At 43.6% G+C, this 9285-nt stretch overlaps 1 non-coding gene across 1 annotated transcript; it reads right to left on the bottom strand.

Moving 5' to 3' along the window:
• Positions 1-421: 421 nt before the first annotated feature.
• Positions 422-512, bottom strand: trnar-ucu (transfer RNA arginine (anticodon UCU)). Its single transcript is given in 2 exon segments — positions 422-457; positions 476-512. It is a non-coding gene; the product is annotated as a tRNA-Arg (tRNA).
• Positions 513-9285: the final 8773 nt, after the last annotated feature.

Below are 9285 nucleotides of genomic sequence, written 5' to 3' on the forward strand. Positions count from 1 at the left end.
GTAGAAAAGGGAAATTATTTCTGAAATATAGAATACAAACTTATAGATCTTTGTTCAGAGAATGGCCGAGTTACATGAACATGATGCAAATGGCTTGTCACAATTAGGACGTTAAAGTAATGGCAGAATTTAAGGAATTTGAAGGCAACCATAGGTATAAAGTATATTCCTACACTTAAACGTTCGTGCCTTTTCGGAAGATTGACAAATCAGAATCAGAATCTAAATCAGGTTTAATCGCACTCGCCTGCAATTTTTTGATTTGCGGGCAGCTGTATATTCCAATACATAGCAAATTTTTAAACTGTAACTGATTATATACTATAATTGATTCACGTGTATTTCAAACCACTTTCTCCGCCATCGTTTATTGGAATTCTGGAGTCCTTTATAGCTAGAAAATTGAATCCAGAAGGAACACCGGCTCTGGTGGGACTCGAACCCACATCCTTTGAATTACTTCTTCATCTATTTCTAGAAGTCCAACACGCTATCCATTGCGCCACAGAGCCTGTGGTTAACACTGTCGGGGAAATTTATTTCACAAGAAATTGCAAATTATCCATTGTAGGCACTTGTCCACTCACAATCGTACTACAATTGAAGAAACGACAAAACCAGTCCATCAGTATCCGTCAAGGACAAAGGACAATGAATATGATAAACTTAGCAGAATCTGAGGGAGCCTCACTATCATGATGCCGAACAAATTATATCTTAACAATACAGCTCAAGGACGGTGCGATGGCTCTGGTCAAAACGCCGGCCTAGTGAAAACGCGTCGCTGGGTTCAGCTCGCAGAAGAGCGTTTAGTTCATAAGGCAAATTGAATTTGGAGCAGACATGTTTCACGGAAGCACCGCCAACCTCTGCTATCTCGCACAGGTGGTGCCTTTAGAGATCTGACAATCCCTGCCTCAGTAGCGCCTGGATCTTCTTTCCCCATTTTGACTCAGTCCATCCGCAAACCACACATTTTTCTGTCAGGATGTAATCTTCGTTAGATTCAGTGAGTGGAAATTAATTCAACTTCTGGTCCCACAAGATAATCCTAGATGCTGGAAATGTGAGAGGAAATCAACAACTCAGACATCATCTACGGACAAAGGTCAAAGGTGAAATGTCAAAAGTTCATTTTATTTTTACTGTATGCAGAATACAACTCTACGATTTGTCTTCTCCAGACAGCCATAAAATGCAGTAAACCAAAGAAGTGGTTGAAAGAAAGGCATTAATCCCCGTCGGACAAAAAGAAAAATTAACAAAAGCTTCCAAATCCCAACTCCTCAACCCCTCCCTCCACAAAGAAATTGATCACCCAAGAAATCAGCCCAGAAATCAATAATATAGAATGGGCAAGAACACGACAAAACTATAGAACTGAACAAGGTCAATATAAGAAACGGAAACACTCCAATCCATAGATCTCAGAATTCGGACAACATCTCCGAGAGCATCGGGACCAACCGGCTCCTTCAAGGGAAACGACACGAACAAACGGCTACTTCGAGGGAAGCTAGTGGAATCAGCCTCTTCGAGAAACTCTCGCTCTGCCCCGGATTTGCCTTGAAGTCTTTATCTACCTCAACGCTTTAATCGGCGAGAAACGATAGGGTCTTTTATAGAGACTCCTGGATAGGTGCACGGAGCTTAGAAAAATAGATGGCTATGGGTAATCCCAGGTAGTTCTAGGGTTAGGACATATTTGCACAGCTTTGTGGGCCCAAGGGCCTATATCGTGCTGTAGGTTTTGTATGTTTCCATGTTTCTAAATCTCTCTCTCTCCCCCCCCCCCCGCCCCCACCCCCCGCTGCGGACTGACTTCCTTCTGCCGGAGAACGGCAGCCTATCTCATTGACGGGGCCATTGCCGCCCGTTGGTCCGGAAGTGCCGCTTCGCAATGGCGGTCGCTTTCAGGCCGCACTGCCGGAGGGGAGGCAGGGGAGAAGGATGCAGGTTCGGACGGAAGGTAGACGTTCCCCAACAATTTTCCTGCTCCAGCGAACGAAGGCTCAGCAAGAATTTGGCAAGAGAACGCGGAAGAGCAAAGGGGTCATATGAGTTTGTCAGTCAATTGCCTTTATGTAGCTGTAGAGCTCTGGTAGTTTTAGAGAGAAAAATGCAAGTTTGAAAAAAGAGAATCTCGCGGCTTGGAGACAACAGCTCACAGATCCCAAGTATCATCACATTCCTTCAGCGATTTATTGATATGTTAACTACGGTCACTACACTCAATGTGGAAGTCAAACAAAACACAAAAAGGAAAACATGTGAGCAAGACTCAGGTTCCGGATTTCTTTTCTCCGCGGTGGTGAGGTGAACAGAGGAAAACACAAAGTAAGGCTACAGTACTCAATGCTTTCCGGGAACAGGCTCACTACCCAGAAGGAACGTCTCTGTGATGTCTCAGGACTGTCTCTCTAACCGTGCAATACAGCCTCAACACCTCCCTTCCGACAGAGCATCTCTTCCAAAGTATACTCCCCATCACAGATGTTCAGATCCTTTCAGTTCCGACACAGCATCATGTGTACATTTGGAATCTGATATCGAGCGAAATAAAACATCTGACATTGCCTCTTCATGGATCTTATAAAATCATCCTATATATTAAAACCACAAACAAGAGGAAATTTGCAGACTTTGGAAAGCCAGGCAACGCACTCAAAATGCTGGAGGAACTCAGCAGGCCAGGCAGCATCTACGGAAAAGAGTAAACGGGCGACGTGTCGGGCCGAGTCCCTTCAACAGGACTGGGAAAAACAAGATGAGGAGTCATAGTCGGCTACGCTGGCACGGAAGAGAAATGTACACGCGTGCGAGTATTCTGAGCGGTTTTGGTCACCGACCTATAGGAGAGATGTAAATAAGATTCGAAGTGTACAGAGAATATTTTCAAAAACGGCTGTGTCTGGTGGACCTGAGTTATAAGGAAAGATTGAATACGTTACGAATTTATTCCTTGGGACGTAGAAGATTGACAGGAAGTTTGACAGGGAGTTTGACAGGGGTAAACAAAATTATGAGGGGTGTAAGTAGGATAAATCAAGGTGTTTTTCACACTGAGAGTGGGTGGGATTACAACTAGATTTCATTGCTATAACCTGACAGGTGAAGAGTTTAAAGGGAACATGAGGAGAAATTTCATTACTCAGAGGGTCGTGAGGGCGTGGAACAAGCTGCCAGCTTAACCGGCGCATGCAAGCTCGATTTTATCCAAGAGAAGTTTGGATAGGTACATGGCTAGAAAGGGTGTTGAGCACTATGGTTCGAATGCAGCTTGATGCTTGAGGTCAATTTTAAATGATTCCGTACGGACGAAATGGGACGAAGCCCCTGCTTCTGTGCTGTGCATTTCTATATCTTTGTCAGTGCCCACCTCCGGCTGGAGGAAGGACAGGACCTGTCGAATCGTATTAACAGCATTACACCCACCGTCTTCTAGCTGTGTCTGAGTCTCTAGTACCGTCTACTCTCTCACTCCGTTTCTTTCACGACGTTTACTCATTACACGCAGTTCATTTACTGTTTCTTTTTCTTTGCCTTCCAGATAGAAAACTGCCCCTCCTACACACACGAATGAACTCACAGGTCCACACGCAGAATGTGAAATCAGTGGTACAGTTCAAACGGCGATATTCAATTGTCGTGGGGTTGTCGTTAAGGTTGTTGCAAACGGAAATGCCACCTGGCTTTAACTTTAACGTGAATAATTTTCAAAAAGAATTCCGCTGTGACTCTCTGCTGCTGAGCTGAATAATTATTTGTCAATGCACCTTTACAGAGGTTTGGGCGGATCTATTGATACGGTACATACTAATAAACGGGTTTTGACGTTCACCTCAAACGTGGGAGGTCCCTGGGTGGAAACCTGGCATAAGAATTTTTTAGTCAATCAGATGGAATGGGACACAACCAAGTGTTTATTCAGTTAAATACAGCAGGCGAAAATTCCACAGCCTGCAGGATTCCGTCACCTGCTTCCCACCGTTTCACTGCACGCAAGTTAGACACCGGGGAAGCAACACACATAAAATGCTGTAGGAATTCAGCTGTTCAGGCGTTTATGCAAGTGACTCAGCAGTCGACATTTCTGTCCGAGATTCTTCATCGGGATTTAACAAAAAGGGGCAATAATCCAGATTAAGAAGGTGTGAAGAGGGGCGAGGGGTACAACCTAAAATGCGATAGGTGAAGCCAGGTCGGTGGGGCAAAGGGGATGAAGTAAGAATCTGAGAGCTACTTGCTTTCGTACTGGGCGTTGCGCTGTTGGTGCTTAGGGTAGCAATTAAGGTCTTCCATCTCTGTCCTTGTCTTTTGTTTGCCGTGTTTCCTCTGCCCGTTGGAGGCCCAGGTGTATACTCTGGGATAATGTCACACACAGGTGCAGACGAATTCTTCATTGCTGTTTTCTTAACGATTTTGTTTGGCCAAGCAGGATCGTTAGCCCTGAGCTGAAACCGCAGGCATGGAGGTCTGGTACACCACTCTTAGTCTGTCCTCTGTCCTTTAACCTGTTTGGCACGGAGACCTTTTCAAGAGACAAACTAAAAGCCCTTAACCTAAAAGCAATGTTCCCAGGGTATTTCAGGCACGGAAGCCTCCAGCCAACTACATGGGCGTGGTCCTCTTGGAGGAAGTAACGAGGCTCTAGATGAAAACGTAGAGAGCTAGAGAAGAAGGAATCTAATAGGACATGAGAGTAGATCATGGGAGAAAGGGGAGGAGGAGGAGCACCAGGCGGATGCGAGAAGGCAGTTGAGGAGAAGAGGAGGTCAGAAGTGGCCCAGAGTGGGAAATGGAAGATGCGGGAAAGGGGAGGAACGACACTTTATTTATTCCGCCGCCGTTATTGTTTCCGGTGCCCGCAACTGATTGGCAAGAATGCCTTCCGGCATTCTGATGGGACGGCCTCAGGGCGGCATCTACGGAAGAGAGTTCTGTTCCGACTTATTCCCTGCTTCACTGTGTTACATACTACACTTTGTAGTGTAAGTTGCTTCTTTGCTTCTAAGTATTCCTGTCCCCACTGCAAGGATCGAAGGTTCAAAGGTTCAATTTAATGTCAAAGAAATGTATACTACCTATATATATATATATATATCCTGAAATGCATTTTGTTCTTCGCAAAACATCCACGAAAACAGAGAAGTGCCGCGCAACAATCTAATAAGGGAGAGGGAGGTGTCCCCCATTTTCGCAGCGAACAGGAGATATAACAGAACGTTAAAAAGTCCGTTTTGTCGCTTTTTACGAGCTTTTGTGCCCGAAGATCGCAAAAATCTTGGGTCTTCGGGCCCTTAACGAAAGATATTCCAGCCTTTCCAGTCAACTTTGGCCAGTTCCCCTCCCATGTTATGATAATTTCCTTTATTCCACTGCAATATCGACATATTGGAAATTAGTTTCTCCTTCTCAAATTTCAAAGTGAACTCGAACATACTGAGATCACTGTTCCCTAAGTGTTCCTTAACCTTAAGTTCTCTTATCACCTCCGGATCATTGCACAACACCCAATCCAGCACACTCGATCACCTAGTAGGCCGAACGACAAGCTGTTCTAAAAAGCCATCATAGAACCATAGAACATTACAGCACAGAAACAGGCCTTTAGGTCATTCTTGGCTGTGCCGAACCATGTTTCTGCCTAATCCTACTGACCTGCACCTGGACCATATCCCTCCTAACTCCTCTCATCCATGTACATGTCCAAGTTTTTCTTAAAAGTTAAAAGTGAGCCCGCATTTAACACTTCACCTGACAGCTCATTCCACACTCCCGCCACTCTCTGTGTGAAGAAGCCCCCCTAATATTCCCTTTAAACTTTTACCCCTTCACTTTTAACCCACGTCATCTTCTTTTTTTCTCCCTTAGCCTCAGTGGAAAAAGCCTGCTTGCATTCATTCTATCTATATCCATCATAATTTTATATACCCCTATTACATCTTCCCTCATTCTTCTACGCTCCAGGGAATAAAGTCCTAACTTGTTCAACCTTTCTCTGTAACTCAGTTTCTCAAGTCCCGGCAAAATCCTTGTAAACCTCTGCACACTTTCAACCTTATTAATATCCTTCCTGTAATTCGGTGACCAAAACTTCACACAATACTCCAAATTCGGCCTCACCAATGCCTTATACAACCTCACCATAACATTCCAACTCTTATACTCAATACTTTGATTTATAAAGGCCAATGTACCAAAAGCTCTCTTTACTACCCTATCTACCTGTGATGCCACTTTTATGGAACTTTGTATTTGTCTTCTCAGATCCCTCTGTTCTACTACACTCCTCATGGCCCTACCATTTACCTTGTACGTTCTACCTTGCTTTTCCCTCCAAAGAGCAATACCTCACACTTGTCTGTATTAAACTCTATCTGCCATTTTTCAGCCCATTTTTCCAGCTTTGAGAACTTTCCTCCAATCTTTGTATCATCAGCAAATTTGCTGATCCAATCTACCACATTATCATCCAGATAATGATATCGATGACAAATAGCAATGGACCCAGCACTGACCCCTGTGGCACACCACTAGTCACAGGCCTCCACTCAGGGAAGCAATCCTCCACTACCACTCTCTGCCTTCTCCCATTGAGCCAATGTCTAATCCAGTTTACTACCTCACCATGTATACCTAGCTACTGAACCTTCCAAACTAACCTCCCATGCGGGACCTTGTCAAAGGCCTTACTGAAGTCCATGTAGACAACATCCACTACCTTCCCTTCATCCACTTCCTTTGTAATCTCCTCGAAAAACTCTAATAGATTTGTTAAACATGACCTACCACGCACAAAGCCGTATTGACTCTCCCTAATAAGTCCCTATCTATATAAATAGTTGTAGATCCTATCTCTTAGTACTCCTCCCAATAATTTACCTACTACCAACGTCAAACTTAACGGGCTACAATTTCCCGGATTACTTTTAGAGCCTTCTTTAAACAACGGAACAGCATGAGCTATCCTTCAATCCTCCGGCAGTTCACCCGTAGATACCGACATTTTAACTATATCTGCCAGGGGCTCCTTCAATTTAAACACTAGTCTACTTCAAGGTCCGAGGGAATACCCTGTCAGGTGCTGGGGATTTATCTACTCTGATTTGCCTCAAGATAGCAAATACCATCCCTTCGATCTTCCACAAATTCTGTCTCGAGGTCCAGTACTGGCCTGGTTTTCCCAGTCCACTTTCATGTTAAAATCCCGAACGATTATTGTGACATTGCTCTTCTGACACGCCTATTCTATCTCCTGTTACAATTTGTAATCCACATCTTGGCTGCTGTTTGGAGGCCTGCATAGCACTGCCATATGATCCTTTTACCCTTGCCATCTCTTAACTCAACGCACAGAGACTCTAGACCTTCTGATCTTATGTTATCCCTTTCTAATGATTTGATATTATTTCTTGCACAGAGCGCCACACTACCCTCTCTGGCTACTAACCTCTCTTTCTGATACATCGTATATTCTTGGACGTTCAGTTTGAAAGGCAGCCATTCTTTCGCTAAGTTTCAGAGATGGCTACAACATCATACTTGCCAATCCGCAGCTGAATTTCACGATTGTCCATTTTATTTATGCTCCGTGCTTTTAAATATAGTACTTTCAGTCCCGTAGCTTTTGCTTTCTGTTTTAACTGCATCACACCTCTGTTGCCCTGTAAATTATCCCACTGGCTGTGATGATGCCTCTTTTCCCGTCTGTCCTTTCTATCATCTCTGTTATAGGCTATCTTTGATTTATTTCTATTTTCCCCTTCCTCAGCCCTATCAGTCGGATTCCCATTGCCCTGCCAAATTCATTTAAACAGTCCCTAACAGCTCTATTCAACCTGCCTGCTAGGATAGAACCATAGAACACTACAGCACAGTAAAGGCCCTTCAAAGTCGACTGAACGAGAGATTCAGACACTCAGATTACATAGCAATGGTAATTCTGTTCATCCAGTGTGCACTGTATTGAACCGGTACTGCCCTACTTACCACCTGTGATGGGCAGCAAACATAACAGAATGATTCCAAAGTAGAAAGATACCTACGGCCAGCAGTTGTCCATTTAACTAAAAACCCACAGTATACACAGTTACGTACCCGTGGGTATCTTGTGCCTGTCACGTAACCATGATGTAATTGAGGCTCTGCTGGGCATGATGTAATGGTCTTGTGATAGTGGAGTGATGTATTTTTCCCGCCAGTGAGAGGTCATGTCATAGTTTTTACAACAGGGTATAAAAGGAGAACCCCTCCCTGTGACGCAGGGCAGTTCGTGGTTGAATTCGTCAGTGACTCCTTTCTGCTGCGTATTCGATGTTATGATGCAGTTTTGTTTTAAAGTGGAGTTTTACTTTCTGCCTTAAGTCTCAAAGTTTATTGCCGGCAGTTTTGCTGCAATACTGCCAGTTTAGTCCAGTCAGAGAGTGAAGAAATTATTGAAGTACGGGAATCCCAAAGGATCGGAAAATGTTGATGTTGACAGCGATAAATAGGTTTGACCTTAATTAATCTTCATTCAAAAGGAACTAGTAACCTGCGGTCCAAGATAGCTCCTGCTAAAAGAGCAGAAAGAGTTGGATGCAGAGTTTCGCTAAGGAAATGTCAATGCCTTTAAGCCGATTTATTTCCTTCGCCGTGAATTCTTCGGGCAAAACATATTTCGATTGTGATCATCAGTAATGTCGTGACGTCAGTGAGGAATTCGTTACTTCTAGGATAAACTCTCCTAAAGTACTCTGTAAACGATTTGGACTTTTGTATTACTACTTCTAAGAACTGTTTTAACATTATCGCTTTAAGAGCTGTTCGAGCTGCCGTATAGCAGCAGACTTCCGGTTAAGTTAGTCGCTTGTTTACTTTTAGGTTTTGTTTTTAGCAGTGTTTAATAAATGTTTTATTTGTTATAAAAATCCTGTCTCAATTCTCTATTCATTGATGCCGTGCCATAACAATTAGGGCCACGTGAGATGAACCATTTTTGAGTTTAAATGCTTGTTTAATATTTAGTCGGTGTTCTGGGGAAGGGAAATATCCGATTCTTTTGTTTGATTGGCTTGTGAGTGGTTTTCGTCAGCAGTGAATATGAATGAATTCCTGGCATCGCCAGATCCTGAGTTATTAGCGAAGGGAAAAAAGGGTGATGTATCTGAGATTGCTAGTAGGTTGGAACTTAAAGGTGTTTCAAGGTCTACAACAAACCTGTAATACAGAGAAAAATCCCGTCACACTATGTAGATTCGGGTGATTTTGGTGAATCAATTTTAGATTTGTTTCCAATAAGTA

The sequence above is a fragment of the Hemitrygon akajei genome, chromosome 11, assembly GCF_048418815.1.
Source record: "Hemitrygon akajei chromosome 11, sHemAka1.3, whole genome shotgun sequence".
Taxonomy (NCBI): Eukaryota; Metazoa; Chordata; class Chondrichthyes; order Myliobatiformes; family Dasyatidae; genus Hemitrygon; species Hemitrygon akajei.